We start from the raw sequence: 18237 nt of genomic DNA on the forward strand, positions 1-18237 counted from the left end.
ACTATCCGGGGCAGGATAAACTTCGTCAGGTAGGGCGCCGCCCCAGACACTGTCCCCCTCGTCCAACCGGGCCGGCAAGCAGATCTCTGGCCCGCAGGTTGAGTGCGCCGAAAGGCGTCTTTTTTCCAGTTTAGTCCGCCCCCCCCTCCTTAAAGAAGGAAGCTCGAACCAGCCTGGGTGGAGGTGGGGGAGGCGGGGGGTTGGGGAGGAAGGAGGAGAAAAACCGAAGAGCAGGGGCTGGAAAGGAAATGAGCAGCACTTGAGCGAAGCCTCTAACTCCTCTCCGCGCTCTGGGTTGTCATTTTTTTTTCCTTACCCCACCCCCTTCCCTCTGACTCCCGGCTCTGAAAAGCCAGGCCTTGCGGGAGTCTGTCCGGAGTTGCAAAGTGACCGAGTCCTCCTCCGGGTGCAGTCTGTTCCCTCCCGCCGCCCACCTTCCTCGTTTGTGCACTCCTTTTAGAGACGCAGCCGCCTCTGCCACCTACTCCGCGTTCCCGCGTCTCCTCGGCGCTGGGATCTCCCTCTTTTGGTGTGTATTTGGAGGTTTGGAGGGCTGGAGGGAAGAAGGTGGTGGTACTGGTGGTGGGGAATTGGAAATCGGCTAGAGTGGGGTGGGGGCTGTTTCCAAAATCGCGCCGACATTTGGAATCGCCGCATTGGAAACATTTGCCTTGTGCAGCGGAATTGAAATTGTCAATAGTAGTTTCGGACCGAGCTCTAGCAAGGACGATCTTTTTGTTCGTTTTTTTATTTTTATTTTTTTAATCACCTTTTAAAGTAATGTCCTGTCACTTGGGCCTTTCTTGGATACCTTCATCCTGCCTCTTTTCAGAATTTGTAACCCAGTAGAGCTCTAGAGTTTTATTTATTTATTTTTATGTGCGTGTGTCTTGCTGAAATCCTCTTTTAAAAAAAAAGCGGCGATAAGAACTGCTTGATTTTTTTTTTTTTTTTTAAATTTTGATCTGGAGCGGCTGAAGGGGATTAGGCTGGAAAAGGGAGACCATTGGGGGTGGGAAGTGGTTGATTTGCAGTGGTAGGACACACGTCCCCGGCCCAGTCCATACTTGTGTTTTCTTGGAAGCGCTACAGCAGCGGGGAAGGAGTCTTTAGACACCGTGCTAGTTCCAATATGGCGGGCTAAGGTGGCTTTTAAAAACTGAAAATAAAGGTTTTGAGGTGGGAAAAAACCCAACTGAAGTGGCCACGCCTTAGTTTCGACTCTCGTTGGTTACTCCAGGAGCTGCTTTAGCGAATTAAATAGGAAAAAAGAGGTGGAGCGAGCTGTTTCAGTTTTTTCCGTGGTTTATCTGTATCAAGTCCATTACTAGAGGATTCAGGGTGAAGGGGTGCCTTGGGCCAGGGCGAGAGCATCCAAGCGCAACTCCCTCTTGTGTACGCCTGGGGAACCCTGTACAAGTCTGTATGTGCAGTCGCTAGGGTGTGTATTAACGAGACCCCCCCTCCCCCACGCCAACGTGTGTGTGAGTCTCTCGGAACCAGACCCTGCCTCGGTCTGACGTGACAAACTGCTGACACGAGGTGTAAAACACACGAGGGCAGAGGGAATGATTAATTTCGCTTTTCTAGGGGATGTGTTTTCTTTCTCCCTCAGTGTATGATCCTGCGTCGAATAGGCGGAGCGAGGAGGTGCTTATTAAAAAGACTAACTGTCCAGGGTATTCAGTGCAATCAGTAGGGCTGCGTGCAGTCAATGGGATTTTGTGTGCCTTGGAGATTAGGAATGTGCCACATTTACAGCTAGACTCGTGTTTTCCTGCACTCTCTGTAAAGGCGAGAGGTTTTTTTTTGGCGCGCGGCGCGGGGGGGGGGGGCGGCAGCTGGGTCGAGGCTTGCGTAGCACGTGGAAGCACGGACCTCCCAGCAAAAGGCAGGTAAAGGTCAGCCTGAAGAGTTGCCAGGTTACTTCCGCCTTTTCGTTTCTAAACCAGGTGAGAGGTGGGGAGTGCATTTTAAGAAGAAATCGTCCCTAGCTTAGTTTGGGGTTTCCGTCAGACTGCTGTGAGAGTGGCGCCCTCCACGGGTAGGGGCGCAGGACTGGGCTGTAGTTTTGGGGTGTGTATGGAAGTTGGAGTGCTGAGGGAGCATCTGCATCGGGGGTCTGGATAAGTGTGGGAAGGTCTAGAAGTGGAGTTTGGAGACAAAATTGGAGCCACTCCCGGGGGGAGGGGGTTCTTAAGAAAGACAGCAAACCTAAACCCGAAAAAAAACCCACAAACAAACCACTCAGCTGGGAACAGGGGTCCCCGACAGGGGTCGCCCGTGTCCATGACGCTGCAGAGGAGTAGGCTAGCGCAGCGGGTCCAGCGGAAAAGACCCTAGGAGGAGAGTGGGCGTGAGCCACGTGCCGGTCGCTCGTGGTTTCTGGAGAGGGCTGGTCTGTGAGGACATTATTCCGCCTGCGAATGTGAAAGCACAAGGTCGAGGTCGAGAACGCATTTGATAGGATTGGAATAAAAAAACACGACACTGGCCAGGTCTGTAGTTACTGCGACAACGTGGTCACCAGGCAGTTGCAGGGAGCTAGAGGGTCATTTTCTCGGGTCAGTGAGACTCGGCAAAATCCGGGGATCCAGTCCTCTCGCGGAGTCAGGTGGGTGGAAGACAGGGGATAGAGGTCCCACAGCTGGTTACATCTCCCTCCTTCTGAGCCGGACTTGAAGCTTTTCATCTTTCCAAGCGGAGCATGCGGTGCTGCCCGGCACTCCCAGCCTGCGCTTAGATGCGCCCTCGGGGGACATCACTGGGCTCCGTGGAGGTGGGAACAGGCACAAAATGGTTCTGTGTTTATACACTGCGATTTCAAGCATGGTTCCCTCCCCTTTTTCTCCTGCCGTTGCCGCTGAGGAGGGCGCTGCTCACCCCAAGACTTTGGAAACCCACAATTTTGCACCGGGTCGGGCCATGAAAGCGAGTGTCCAGTTAATTCCAAAGTATTTCCCACAGGATGGTCGCAGGGCCCAAGTGTTCCTTTTTCATGGGAGCCGGGGGGTGGGGGGGGGGGAAGAGGGAGGAACTAAGGTGGTGCACGCGAGCAGCTGTACACAGAAGGGACTTGGGGCACTCCAGTGACTGGCATATGGGGACCTTTGCGCCTAAAACTGAGGGAGACGCCTGCGTGGTGGCGCAGGCTTTTAATCCCAGCACTCAGGAGGCAGAGGCAGGCGAATCTCTGTGAGTTCGAGGCCAGCCTGGTCTACAAAGCGATTCCAGGACAGCCAGGACTTCAAGAGAAACCCTATCGGAACCCTCCCCCTCCCCCCAAAAAAAGTCTGAGGGAGATCCCCAGGGTGAGGGCTGCTTCTTGCATTCAGTGCAGCATCCAGGAGTTCAGAGGCAAAGCCAGGAAAGGCTGGTCCCTGAGGAGGGACAGTGCCCAAACTTCTCAATTTCACTTTTTGAATTTTAGGGATATTGAGGATTGGAGGGATTATGTGGGATTCCAGGAAGGGCTAAGGACACTTGTGCACCCTTGGCCCAGTCCCACGGAGTTTTACTCCATTCTCATTAGCTCCCCCTTTTCTCCATGTGTCCGGCTTGCAGATGTTAACTTGGAAGGAAGGAAGATCTTGGCCCCTGGTGGGAAGCTACTTTTGGACCAGGGCCCACTGCCCTTAGATTGTAAACCATTATCAAAGAACTACACCAAATGAATGGATTGAGGTTCTATTAGGATATATGTATTCTGGGGAGGCCGAGGTTGAGCTGTTTGGTAGTGGGGAATAGGGAGGGACTTTGATGTTTTGAAGGAATTGTTGGCCATCCCTTCTTTGAGACAAACATCTGCAACTTTCTTCCACCACAGGATTAAATTGGCACTGCCTGGGCCCCTCCAAGCCATAAAGAAATGCCCTTTGGATCTTTATCTTAGCTTTCACCTGGGAACCTACCAACCCACCCACCTTCAAGAGGCAGGAAAAAGGCCCTTTGTGCACTTAGCAAAGTTCCAGTGCTTGCAAGGCTCCTTCTTATGCCGGTGTCAAGTACCGTGGGTGGAAATGGGCTTCAAGGGCACCTGGGCTGTGCGGATCTTAGAAGAAGCAGCGCCAGTGACCTGCTGCTCTGTAAATGCTAGCCTGGATCTGCTTCTGTGACAAACTGAGTGTTCCCTGTCTCCATGGGGGCACTTAGACCATGAAGCTCACACAGTCAGCTAGGGCAAGAGGTATCTAGGGTGAGATATATCATAGACTACATTTAAAAAAAAAAAGCCTTTTGTATGTATAAATAACACGTTCCATGATTCTTGATGTAGCAAAACAAAACAGAAATCCCAGAGATCTCAAGACCCTTCCTTCTTTCCTTCCTTCCTTCCTTCCTTTCTCCTCAATCAAAACCTTTACTGAGTATGTTCATCAAATTCCTTTTCTGCACATTTTAGCTGAAATGCCGGTTTTCCTTTTTCTTTTTTCTTTTTGTTCTTCATGGCAATAATGCCCCCAAAGAACTCTGGGAAGCAACAGGAGGTGTTAGCATTGCTCTGGGCTGAGCCTGAATGCACTCAGTTCAGTTTACTTAGTCTACTATGCTTTTGAATGTAAAGTCCTTGCCCCACCACAGATCCAAACTCTCTGGGCCCACACTTAAGTCTTCAAGTTTGTGTTCAGATATCAGAATTCCGTCTTTTTAAAAAGTTTGTCTTGAACAAGAAAGGTCTACTGTGAGGTTTAAATGCCCTCCATTTTGGTATGGTCAGTTTGGATAACATTTATCTCTTTGTATTTCAGGACTTGAGACTTTTGTCTGTATAGAGACCTGCAGGGCTCAAAAGGACATTTGTCTTGGACCAAGACGATAGTGAAATTTGTAATTCAGAATATATTTTGTATGCCACACCCCTGAATCTTATACCCATATTGCCTTACTAGCAGCTTGCTGTCTCTGATCTGTAACGGAAAGAGGGGGCATTATACTTGCTGCAACGGAACCAGGGGGTTGTCCTGTGTGTTCAGTTTGATAACTTGCCTAGTTTGTTTATAAGGAAAATCATTGGCAGGAGGAGAGAGGGAAAAGGTAGGAGGCCTGGCCTCTACTTTCAGAGATAGATCTGCTGGGCTCTGTGACCTGGCATGGATGTAGTTACCTCACTGAGTCTTCTCTACACAAGGCCATCAGCCTGGAGCCTGACTCAGTATGTCCGTGTTAACCACGAGGGACCAGAAACAAAGAGACAAAGGCTGTGACACAGTCTGTCTGTGCTAACACGCTCAAGTGATGCTCAGGCTTCACATCCCCAAAGTGTAGTAAAACACAACTGGCTTTAGGTGACAGTTGTGTGACATAAGGTCTGAGAGCAGCTGGTGGGTTGTAGGCCACTATGCAGAAATAAGTGCTGCTATTGTTCAGTGACGTAAAAGCCACATGAGGCCTTGTTTTCATTTCTGCTCTGGAAAGTCGTGCTCAGGCTGGGGTTTGTGAGGTTTCTTTCACTGCACCTCCTGAAGAAATGCCCGGTTTGATTTGTCTGCTTATTGCTAGGTCTAAAAGGGACCTTTACAAAAATCACTGTGTGTGCCCTATCCCAGACCTGGTGGAGTGTACTCGGACTGCCTTGGCTAATGTCTCTATTGTATCTTGATGTCTAAGGCTTATTGGTAACCCATGAGAAAGTGTTCACTCTTCACCAGGTGACTCAAAGCTTTCTGTTTTTAGTCTTTGGGTTTGGGCACTGGGCAGCCCAGCCTTTGTAAGATCAGGGCAGTTCTTTTACTTATGTATTTATTTAATGCAAATGGGTGTTTTGCCTTCGTGTATATCTGTGTATCATGAGCGTGCATTCTGTGGAGGCCAGACGGGGTTGGATGCCCTGGAACTAGAGTTACAGGTGGTTGTGAGGCACCGTGTGGGTGCCGGAACCTTAGCTCTCTCCAAGAGCAGCAAGTGCTCTTAATTGCCAATTAGCAAAAATAATTTCTTACTAAAGAAATAAACAAGAGAGTTAGTATATTGCTAATATATTGTGTATTGTGAAGAGAGACTCTGGATAGAACTGTGAGCCTAACAGCTAACAGGAGTAATGTATATTCACAGTGCCAGTTCAGCTTTCTTCTGAAAAGATGCTGTCCTCACACTGGCCACTCGGTTGTCCAAGAGCAATGAGTTAAAAGTGACAAAATGCCACCCAAATTGATAGTTATGTCTTATGTAAGACATGAACCCCGTGATAACTAGACTTTTCACCACTTATGTCAGACAAAATGTCTGACATAAAAGGAGAGAGTTATATTTCAGCTCACAGTTTCGGAGGTTTGTATCTATAAACCTAGACTCTTGTTTTGGGGCCCACGGTCAGACAAAAAACGTCATGATGGTGAGAGCCTCGCGAGGGGGTGAGGGTGTAGGACAAGAGACAGCTCCCAGGAACATGACCCCAGTGACTTAATTTCTCCTACTAAGCCTCTTCTCTACTGAGGGTCATCCCTTGAATATATGAGTCTGTCATGGCGGGGGGGGGGGTGGGGGGATGGGGGGTAGGGAGGTGGCAGCAGGGGGCATCAGTTTATATACCAACCATAACACCACCAGTGGCTTTTCTTATATGATTACACACCGACTAATGTGTGACTTATATGATTTCTTATATGTTTCACACACTGACTAAAGAAAAAAAAGTCCATTTATGTTTTTCTGATTTTTTTTTTCTGGAAAAAATGAGTAGAACATTTGTACAATAATTTGTAAATTGTTAAAACATTTGTAAAATAGAGCAAGCGTTGTCAGTGCAATGATTGAAGAAAGGTGACTCGGAGCTTTTCAGGGGGAAGGGGTGATGGGGTTTAAATATTTTAGGGTTTCTGTTTATTATCATTATTAGTGTGTGCATACATGCGTTGTGTGAAGGTCAGAGGACAATTTTCCAGAGTCAGCTCTCTCCTTTCCCCTATGGGCTCCAGGGAGTCAAACTCAGATGGTCAGGCTTGTGCAGCAGAGGATTCTATCTGCTGAACCATCTTGCGGGCACATACGTATATCTGCATCCTATATGAAGCCTAGTCTTCAATTAACTAACTAGCTTGCCGGCCTGCCCGCCTTCTTTCTCTTTCGCTTTCTCTTTCTCTCTTTCCTTCCTTCCTTCCTCCCTCCCTCCTTCCCTTCCCTACCCCCCAATCCCTCCCTCCCTCCATCCTTTCCTTCTTTCTCCTTATTTGGTTTCATCCTGTATTAGTTCATCACACACCCAATGGTCTTACTGGGGGAGGGGAAAGGAGGGGCTCTAGAAGATTCCCGTGAAGCACCAGAGAGGCGGAAATCGGTCCGGTTATCAGTGTGTTTTCGGCGTTGTTCAAGTATACAGGCCACCTCCTTTTACTTAACACTGGTAAGTTTTTATTCTGCGAATTTCTTTTCTCCTCCCCACGCAGTTTTATTTCCTGAGAAAAAGAGATATCAAACTGTGCCTCCTCTGCTCTCTGGTAGATGTAGTCATTTTGTTTTCTTTTCCCTACATTTGATCAAAACTAGTGCATGTACTGAATTGTGTTACTGGAGGCAGCTATGTCGCCCAGTGCTCGTTCTTGCAAAGGCTCCTCCGGTTCATCGTAATTGAGATGAGCACCAGGTCACGTTGACAGAGGACATCCAGATCTGAGGACCCGACCCCGAGATGAGTGAATCCTGCATGAATCTGATTGCTCAAAAATTGCTGTTAGTCTAACAGTTGCTGATTTAAGCATCTGCTGTCTGCCAGCCACACTCTTCCTATTGTGTTGTGGTCTTCCTTTATCTTTTATTTTGTTTGTTGGAGAAAGGACCTTATTCTGTGGCAGAGGCTTGCCTTGAACTCTTGGGAGTCTTGTTGCCTCCGCCTTCTCCTACGTGCTGCAATGAAAATCGGGAGCCGCACTAATGGCTTAGTAGATTTCCACATTTCCTTGTTGGGGAGGAAGAGGGAGGATGGAGAAGTGCTCGCGGGGCAGGGGGTGGGGTGGGGTGGATGGGAGTGGGGGGGGGGTAGAGCGCACATGTAGGCCTGAGGGAGTCACTCTTCTGGTATTCTTCGTCTTGTTGTTGTTGTTGTTTGTTTGTTAGTTTGTTTGTTTGCTTTTACTGAGACAGGGTTTCTCTGTGTAGCTGTCCTGGAGTCACTTTGTAGACCAGGCTGGCCTGGAACTCCTAGAAATCTGCCTGCCTCTGCCTCCCAACTATGTGCCAGCATGGCTTAGCTGCTTTTCCTGTTTCTAAAACAGCCTCTTCCACTGTCCTGGAATTTATGGATTAAACTAAACTGGCTAACCAACAAGCCCCAGGGACCAACTGTCAGTACCTCCTGAGTCCTGAGATTACTGGAGTGTGCCGCCATGAGCCATGCTGCTGCCGCAGCCGCCATGAGCCATGCTTCACTTCCTTGTGTTTGTGTCGCAAGCACTTTGCCAATAGACATCTCCCTAGCCTAGCCTTCAAATAGAAGTTGCTAAATGGAAATTTTATTGTTTCCCTTTTCATTATGATGTCTATTTCCAGAACCCAAGTTACATCTCTAGGTTAGTGAGAGTTTATCTCCTTTCTTTCACAGGAGGGAAGACTGAGGCCTTCTTTTCTTCTAGCACCTTCTTTGTTGTGCAGCTCAGAGCCTTGGGCGGGGGAGGGGGGAGGGAGGGAGGGGCGGAAGGGGGGGAGAGGGCATTTGAAAAGACCAGGTGTTAATGCTGTACAGTTTATCAGGCTGCTCCACACTACAGTCTATGGACTGCAGGCACGTGGCCAAGCGAGGGGTGGGGGTGGGGTGGGGGGCAATGGCGGCTAGTTGGGTTGTCACAGGAGGCAGCGTGGTTTGTCTTCTGTAAATTTCTATACCTTTGCTAAGTTCTTTCTTAAGTAACTTAGGGTGTTTTTATTTACTTTGCATACATTTTCAGTTTACATAGCTAAGTCCCCATGCATACTTAAATGATTTATTAAAATCTGACATATGTGCAAATTTGTGTCTTAAACCCACAAATGCCCCCAGACTTGTGTGAATTTACAGCCAGATGGTGGAGCTCTGCAGGCTTGCTTTCTGGTTGTGGTTTCCAAGAGTTTGCTCCTAGGGGTGGTATTCATTTTAGTGTTCTGGTTGCCTGATTGAAGCAAGTTTGTGCAGATATGTACATGTGTGACCATGTGTGCAAATGCACGTGGAGGGCAGTGGTTGATTTGGGGTGTTTCCTCAGTTGTTCTCCTCCTTGTTTTTTTTTTTTTTTTGAGATAGATTCTCTCTCTGAATGTGGAACACACCGGTTCAACTACACTGACTGGCCACCAGGCTCCAGGGATCTGCCTCGTCTCACCTCCATAGAACTGGAAGTATAGACCAGAGCTGCCCCACCTGGTCTATTATGTGGGTGCTGGGGATCCGAACCCCTGTCTTCATACTTGCCTGGCAGCGCTGTCTCAGCCAGAAAGTGGTTCCTTATGCATTGTAAGCTTGAGTGTTACCATCTGTGAGGCGCGGTGCTGAGCATCTGTCTATCTGGTGTGAGTTTCTCAGTTCATAAACATCACCCAGAGCACCGGACTATGTCTGTTAGACGGCATCACTGCAATCCAGTTCACAGGAAGCGCTCTTTGCAAATTTCTTCACTTTCTGAGTTCTCACAGCTGAGCAGCCGTTGTCTAGGTTAATTTAATTGACTAGTAAGTGTATGCACAACGTGTAATAGTGTGTTTACTCACTTTGTGACAATTTGGGACAATGCTGTAATTTATTCTTTTTAGTATTGGTAGAACATGGGGAAACCTCATATTTGGCATTTGTTCAATGTGTCGGAACCAAGGAGACCATGTCTGTGCAAATTTGAAAACTTAAGTTTCTTCTTGGACCAGGCTTAGTGAAAAACATCTTTAATCCCAAGACTCAGGAGGCAGAGACTGGTGGCTATCTACGAGTTTGGACCAGCCTGGTCTACATAGTGAGACACTGTCCCCCCAAAAAGAAGGTTGGGGGAGGGTTTCTTTTTGTTTGTTTTGTTTTCCCCTGAGTGGTAAGCAAGCTTATTGAGAGGTAGAGAAACAGCTCCCTTCAGTGGAAGGACAAGAAAGAGTGCCGCCCTTTTCCTCCCCCTCCCCGACTTTCCTCCAGCTCCTTTCTTTCTTTCTTTTTCTTTTTGTAAAACTTCTTTTACTTTAATCCTATGTCCGAATTCAATCCTTTGTGGCTTGGATGCCAATTCCTGGCACAAGAAGCCCTAGTTAGGTACCCTAATGCCAAACCCTCTTGTATTCGGGTTGAGTTTTCCTAACCCAAAAGTCTGAAATGCAAAGTGCTCTGAAATCTAAAACTCCCTGAGTACTGAAGGAGCACTGCACGTGGAAAAGTCTACACCATGAAACTCAGTGTCAGGTTCACAGTGTCAGCAACCCTGCATGACAGCTGGGCACGGAGATACCTGCCTGTGAGTGGCATAGACAGCTTCTAAAACAACAAATCCCTCCTATGAACTAACTTCAGACTGTCCATATAAGGTGTTTATGTAAGAAACAATAAATTTCATATCTGGACTTGGGTCCTATCATACTATATTGTGTATTTGTATCTTCCACATTCCGAGAGAAAAAAAAAATCTGAAATTCAAAACACTTTTTGTCCTAAGCATTTTAGATAAAGGGATTCTCGACTTGTGGTATGTAACCAGGCAGTACACAATGTTATCTTTCTTTATAGTAAATAAATAACTTGTGACTAACTAGTTGATAAGTGAACGCCCCGTCAAGATGGAGTACAGCCGAATGTTGAAAATTTTTTCCCTCCTCATAGAAAGCTGTTCTGGTTGCATTCCTGTTGCTGTGATAAAATTCCCTGACAGAAGCAACCTAGGGGACAAAGGGGGTTATTTGGTTCTTAATTCCAGCTTACAGACCACCATTTAAGGGAAGGCAAGGCAGGAATTTCAAGCAGCTAGTCCAAGGGACACGTGCAGTTCAGAGCAGAAAGAAAGGAGTCCTTGCCTGTTGACGTGCATGTGGGTTTTTCTCTGTTCACGTGCAGTTCAGGATTCCTTTGCCTGTGAAGTGGTGCTGCTCAGAGCAATCTGCCCACATCAATTAATTAATCCAGATGCTTCCCTATAGACATGCCCATAGGCCAACCTAAGGTATGCAATCCTTCGTTGAGGCTCTCTCTTCTTCAGGCGATTGACTCTAGATTATGTCTCCTTCGTGGTTAAAGTTGACCACGACAGAGACTTACTTTAAAAATTTTAGTTAAATTATTTTTATTTGTGGTGTTCGCGAGCGCCACATGTGCGCGTGTGCGCATGCGGATGGTAAAGGCCGACAATGTCTTCCTCACTCTCTATAGTTTGAGATGGCATCTCCTCTCACTGAACCTGGAACTTACTGATTCTGATAGGCTGGCCACCCGGTGCTGGGGTTATAGGCATTTATTACTGCTTCTGGCTTTGTTTTATGTGGACTTTAAGATTCGAACTCAGGTCCTTGTGCTTGCATAGCAAGCATTTTTATTGGCTGAGTCATTTCCTTAGCCAGGAGGCTTATTCTGCACATAATTACCCCCCAACCCCTCTCCCTCCCACTCACCCCCTCCCACTGCCAGCAGCTGACTCTACTCACTTTATAGTTCCTGTAGCAAAGGTTGTTTGAGGATTGAGTTAAGGAGACCTCTTAACCACAGGGAATTAGAAACTAAAAGTTACTGTACAGGGGAGGTGGTGGCTGCCTCTAGCCCTAGTGTTTTCTCCTGGACTGCCTATTATTTCCAACATATCTTATTTCCTAGTCTTGGGGTATGAATCTGCTTGCAAAAATTTTTTTTTAGCATTTCTTATGCTAGGACAGCAATTTGTGTCAGATTTCAATCTATTTAAAGTGAAAAACCAATGAAGTCTGGTTGAAAATGGAGAGTAAATTGCTGTCCTAATCAAGGTAAGTCAAACACCGAGTGCATGGTAGATGGCGCCAGTCCACAGACCTTCTGCCCCAGGCAATCGGTCCATCTCATTTGATGATGGGAGGAGGCAGGACGTGTCTGTCCTTAGGAAGGCTAAGCATTGGCCAGTGAAAGCGGGAAGCAGTGTACTTAGTCAAGCATTATTAGCAGAATGAGCCCTGTGACAAGGTGACTAGAAATGAAAATCACACTGCTTTTCATCTTTAAAGCCGTTTGTGGACATGTTTCTACCGAGTCTCTAATGAGTGCTGGCTGTGTGCACTTAGCCTCCTAGGAACATGGAGGTTAGGGTTTTTTCAGAGATCAGATTTTGGTCTGAAACTTGGCTGTGCTTCGTTTAGATGCCTTTGAGATGTCCCTCTTGGATTCGAATTTTCGGAAAGGTCTCAGGTTGGGTTTCCTGAGTTCATTTTGGGATTCCTGGTGGGGTGGGACTTCACAAGTCTTTAGTGTGAATCTCTGTATTTTATTTCCTACCTGGAAAAATTACCTCCCCCCCCCTTTTTTTTGAGTTGGGATATAAAATAAATTAAGTGCAAAGTAAACAGTATAAAACGAGCTTTTGGAGAATCAGGTATGTGGAAGTTAATGGAGGAGTTAGAGAGGACATCGAGGACGCATTCCTGACGGAGGATTGAGAAGGTAAGGATTTAATTTTTAAAAAAGTATAAAATAAAAGGAGAAATGAAGTAGTTCTAGCCTTTGAATGAATGAATATTAGAATGAAAGGGAAAGTGAAGGTGAGGAAATTAGAAGTAATTCTAGTGTCCTAGAATTGAAGAAATTGACAGAAGTCAGTGGGTGCCTCCACACAGCCAAATAGATTGCCACTAGACAAGGCGTGGTGACATTTCTGAGCCTCTGTCCTTGGCCTCTCACTGAGTGCTTGGGTTACAGATGCCTGCCACCCAGCTTGCTACGGCTTCTTCCTTCTCTTTCTCCTCCTCCTCCTCCTTCTTCTCTCTCTGTCTCTCTGTCTATCTCTCTCTCTCTGTCTCTCTCTCCTTCCCTACTCCTCCCTCCCTCCCTCTGTCTCTTTCTGTCTCTCTCTGTCTCTGTCTCTGTCTCTCTGTCTCTGTCTGTCTGTCTGTCTGTCTGTCTGTCTCTTTCTCTCTCTGTCTCTCTCTCTCTGTCTCTCTGTGCTGGTGATCCAAACTCAGGCCCTCATGTTTGCATGGCAGGCACCTTCAGATGGAGCCACCTATGTCCACGGCCCTGGCATTCTTTGTTTTATTACGGAGAGGAGCTGTCCTTACAATTTTGTTGGCTTCTTTATGTTCTTCAGAGTTAGCGCAGGCATTGGATGATTCTCGTTCTATTTTCTTGTGGAAATTAAATGTATTGATGAACACAGCAAGGCAGACTGTGATTCTTTCTCAAGCCAGAGATGGCATTTCAGCAAAAGCTTTTCCTAGATGAGAGTAAGCATGGAAACATGACCATATTCATTATACACCCATTTTTTCCAGCTCTCAACGAAGTACTATACAGCATGGTAAAGTGCTCTCCATATAATAGTAGATAAAAATTGGGTTAGATTCTGAATTTTTTATGAACTTACAAAAATATGTGCCAAGAAGCCATTTTTGAGAAGATAGAAATACTTGAAAATGACTTTCCCTGCATGTAGGGTTAAAGATGATTTTTGTTTACTGCCTTATTTAATTTAATTTTCCTGGATTTCTGTCATGACTGCATTCACACTTTATGTAGGAAAGAAAATGCAAACATTGTTGAAAACCTGAAAATATGACTTGCCATTGCTGAAAAGAATGGTGTTTTCCAGCTACGTGAGAGGGCACAGGGGAAGACTGGAGGGTGGGCGGGTTGCTCTCCTAGGGAGGTGCTTGCTGAATTTGAGCCTTGGCATCCGCATAAAAACGTGCTTGCGGGGTGGTGACAACAGACAAATTCCCAAAGTTTACTGGCTGAATTTGTGAGCACTTGAGACACAGTTTAGCTTCCATAGGGATAATGTACACTCACTTCCTCATGCCTGTACACACATGCACACACACATACACACACACACGCACATACATGCACACACACACATACACACATGCACACATACACACATACACATGCACATACAAGGACAAAGGCTTGGAGTTGTGTGAGGTTTAATTTTCCGGCTCATCCTGAAAAATTTTCTCTTTGTTGCCAATAACATTCCCTTTTTTGTGTAAAAATGTTTTGTGTAAAATGATCCATTTGGTACCTTCACGTCAGTGTCTTACTTACGGACTTCCCTTCTATGCTGTCATGTCAGATACAAATAAATACAGGGTTGAACCACTGTAGCGTCACAAAGACTTTATCAACACCTCTCCTCCATTTGATAATTGTCACAGGAGCCACTGATAGCCAATTTATTAATAGGCATATTCATGGACCTCCCCCCTCCCCTTCCAGAAAAGCCTTGTGTCTGACAACATTTTTCGGGTGAGATGTCTTTTTAATTTACAAATAAAGGAGAAAAGTACATAGTCTTAGGGTAGCACAAAGAGGTTGGTTTCTAACCTAGCCTCTCCTCTGACATTGCTATCAAAGCGACATGGTCACTTAGGGTCCAGTACTAGAGAAAACGTGTCACGTCCTGCTAGTAGAGGGAAGTGGGGCCGTTTGTAGTTTCTTAGGCTTTGAAATCCCTGTGTTCTCTTTTAACAAGCTTGACATTATTAAATTAAGTTAATAGTTTATTGAAAAGAGCCAAGCATTGTTGGTGGTTTAGGATGTGTTCCAAAGTCTCACAATGTGGCTTCCCAGTGCTGGGTGTGTTGTACACAACTGTTGGACTCAGGGATATGTAAGTTTTCCTATGTCTGTCCTGTTGTTTTGGTTTTTTTTGTTTTGTTTTGTTTTTTGTTTTGGTTTGTTTGTTTGTTTGCTTATTTAGGAGAGTTGCTTTTTTTTTTTTTTATTGTACCAGGTGTGAAGTGCAGTTGAGGTTATTTTCTGCCGTGGAGTTGGCTATTGGTTCTCTATGTTCAAGGTTGCTCAGTAGCTGTCTTTGTCCTCGTGTCCTTCCAGAATCAAGGTGTGCCCTTTCATATAAAATCGTATTTTTGATTCTTTGTCCAGCAGTTCTTTTTTTTGGATCCTTCGCTTTGTGTAAGTGCATCTACACTGGAACCAGCATCCTAAAGCCGCCGTGATAAATCCCTCACCCCCGCCCCACGCCAACAGCACATGATCTTTGAGTTTGGTTACCAGGAAGTGTCCAAGTATGGCCAGAACAGATCTGAAGGAGCCATCTGACAGCAAATCACCCAGGGAGTGCTTTCAACTTGTAAAATTCCTAAGAGTTTTTAAAGGGATTCTTCTCAGCTCCTGGGGCAGGTCCAGTGTGAATTCTTCCCCACCTGTATCTACCCACCTTGGCATTTTTTTTTGAGCCAGAGTCGCCCTCTCTAGGAGCTCGCTGAGTAAGGTAGTCTGGCTGGCCTGTGAGCCCCAGGGTTCTGCTTGTCTCAGCCTCTGCAGTGCTGGGATTGCATAAGCGCCATGTGCCTGGCTTTCTTTTTAAACACTGCCTGGAGATTGCTTACAACCAGATCCTCGTCCCTGTAAGGCAAGCACTTGATTAAGCTATCTTTTCAACTCCAGATGTTTAAATATAAATTTGCTGTAGTTTAGCCATGTGGAACACACCCATCATCTATGTACTTGGGAGGTGGAGGGAGAAGATTGATGAATTTGGTGTCATTCTTGGCTACTTAAAATGTTTGAGACTAGCCTCAGGAGACCATGTCTCAATTTTTTTCTTTCCCCCAGTCCCAAATCCTGATATTAAAATCCAATTCCTGAGTTACACTAGGTATAGGTCGTGTACTCAGCAGTGACATGAAGCCTGTGTCACCAGGCAGCATAGGAAGTTCCTGTGGATGGTGCTGATATTCAAAATCTATAATTCCATCTTTCCTATAAGTTTTCCAATAATATCCAGTGAATGTCCTTCCATATGCGTTTTCTCCATGACAAAGCTTTGCTTACCTCATGTTGGAATTAGTTGTATTCTGTAAGTACACCTCAGAGGGAAAGAGGCAGAATGAGGCTAAAAAGGGGGAGCAGGCTTATTGTTTTAAATGTGATTTAGATAAAATGATAGTCTGATGAAGAAAATACACAATTAATACTAAAGAGGCATCATAGATTCTCAGCCTTCCAGAGTTGAAAAGAATCTTTGATTGCGTGTAATCAAACCTCTTATTTAACTGATGAAGAATTTGAGGCACAGAAGGTTAATTTATGTCCCATGGCTTGATAATGGCTTAGTCACTATGTATTCAAGTTAATGGTTTTTTTCACCAGGCCAAGGCAACTTTCGCAATAAGTCCCCATACTGTAGTTCTGTGGCCCGTCTGCTTTCGAGACAGAGGAGCCAGCTGTGTTGCCATGGCTGATAGTAATAAAAAGGAAGTTCCTCCTTTAGAAGCTCAGCTTGCTAAACTTCCTTATGTATTTTTTGGAAAGAGAATCATTCTACATTTTAATAGACACCTTTAACTTTGGTTTGAAATTATAGAGTTTATTTAAAAATAAGAGCCAAAAAAGGGATGGGAGTGTAGCTTAGTGGAGGATTTACAGATGAGGACACACATGCACAGACACACACACACACACACACACACACACACACACACACACACACACACACAGAGGAAATATGCTGTCTTCTAAAAATAGCTCTTCTATGCTGGGTGTAGTGGCGCAAACCTTTTATCCCAGCACTCAGGAAGGTGAGGCAGGCGGATCTCTGTGAGTTCGAGGCCAGCCTGGTCTACAAAGTGATTCCAGGACAGCCAAGATAACACAGAGAAACCCTGTCTCGAAAAACCAAAACCAAAACCAAACAAAGTAGCTCTTTTTATGGGTTCAAGGTGAGAGTATTGTTAGGAAAAGGATTTGGTTTTTAAAATATCCTGTTATTAGCCAGACATGGCCAATATAGTGTCTATAATCCTAGGATTTGAGTTATGGAGGCCACAGGATCAGGAGTTCAAAGCCAGCCATGGCTACATAGAGAGTTTGAGGCCTATCTGGGCTGTATGGGATTCTGTGTAAAAAGTAACAACAAACAAAAACTTAAGCAAAAGAAGTGTGTGTGTGTGTGTGTGTGTGTGTGTGTGTGTGTCCTCCCACATGCTAAGGATCACTTAAGCAGTAAAGCTGATCTTCAGCCTAAATACCCTGTCTTTATTTTGCTGAACTTAATGGAGTGATCAGTTGTCACCAGTAAGACTTGACCTCCCATTCCATTTAAAGTAAAATAGACCTGAAAAAAGGGAAAGTAAATAGAAATTCCTGTGGAAGTAGTGTGCCATTCTTATAGTTAATAGGTTTCCCCCAGCGCTATCTATTTCCATAGGCTACATTAGTGGCTGAGAGCTGGCTGTGTGGTGATTTATTCTTGCCACAGTGACTACATGCTGTGAAAAGATTGTATTTTGTTAGGAGTATTTTTACTGTGTTCTGTCGATTATACCTTTTAAATGTCTTGGGTTTGTTTTCTTTATTTCTTCTTGACTGTTTTAGCTTCTTCCCTTACCCGTTGGTTGCCTGCACTCTCTTGTTTTAAGTCTGCCCCCTCTGTAAGTCAGCTTTTCATTGCTGTAACAAGGTACTAAAGAAAACCAAATGAAACTAAATAAGCAAACAAACAAAACAAAGTGAAGGGAGTTTCATTCTGGCATGTGGTGAGAAAGTGAGGTCCAAGGCTGTCAGCACTCACACTCACGCAATCTTCACCTTCTTCAACGAGTCAGGGCCGCAGACTCACCTTGCCAGCCAGCTTGCTCTTAGCTCCCCTCCCTCCACCATCCAAGGCTGGAATTATGGTCAGGTTGCCATCCCACCCAGCACTTGTGCTGCTTCTGGGGCTCTGAACTCTGGTCCTCAGGCTTACCTGGAAAATGCTTTAGCAACTGAGCCATCTCTCCAGCCTTTGATCTATCTATCTATCTATCTATCTATCTATCTATCTATCTATCTATCTATCATCTATCTATCTATCATCTGTCACCTATTTATTTATCTATCTGTCATCTATTTATCTATTATCTATCTATCTATCTATCTATCTATCTATCTATCTATCATCTTTCTATCTATCGTCTATCTATTTATCTATCAATCAATCATTTGTCTATCTGTCTATCTGTCTCCCATATCATCACTGATATTGACTCTTACTCCTTGGTCATTTATCCTCATGTTTGCTTCATAAAACATAATGAGCCTCTGTGCTCAGAGAATAGTGAATGAAAAAGAGACAATCTAGTTACTTGGGGTATCTTCTATTTTTGTCATTCTATTTGCTTACTCATGAG

At 45.4% G+C, this 18237-nt stretch overlaps 1 protein-coding gene across 1 annotated transcript in view; it reads left to right on the plus strand.

The window, feature by feature from the left end:
- Positions 1-292: 292 nt before the first annotated feature.
- Sfmbt2 (Scm like with four mbt domains 2) overlaps positions 293-18237 on the plus strand; it is a 71652-nt gene continuing 53707 nt past the window's right edge. Inside the window, exon 1 of the mRNA XM_051151395.1 lies at positions 293-529. The gene's annotated coding sequence lies outside the window, so the exon portion shown is untranslated. The remainder of the gene's footprint in view (positions 530-18237) is intronic.

This window comes from Acomys russatus, chromosome 9, assembly GCF_903995435.1.
Source record: "Acomys russatus chromosome 9, mAcoRus1.1, whole genome shotgun sequence".
In the NCBI taxonomy this organism is placed as follows: domain Eukaryota; kingdom Metazoa; phylum Chordata; class Mammalia; order Rodentia; family Muridae; genus Acomys; species Acomys russatus.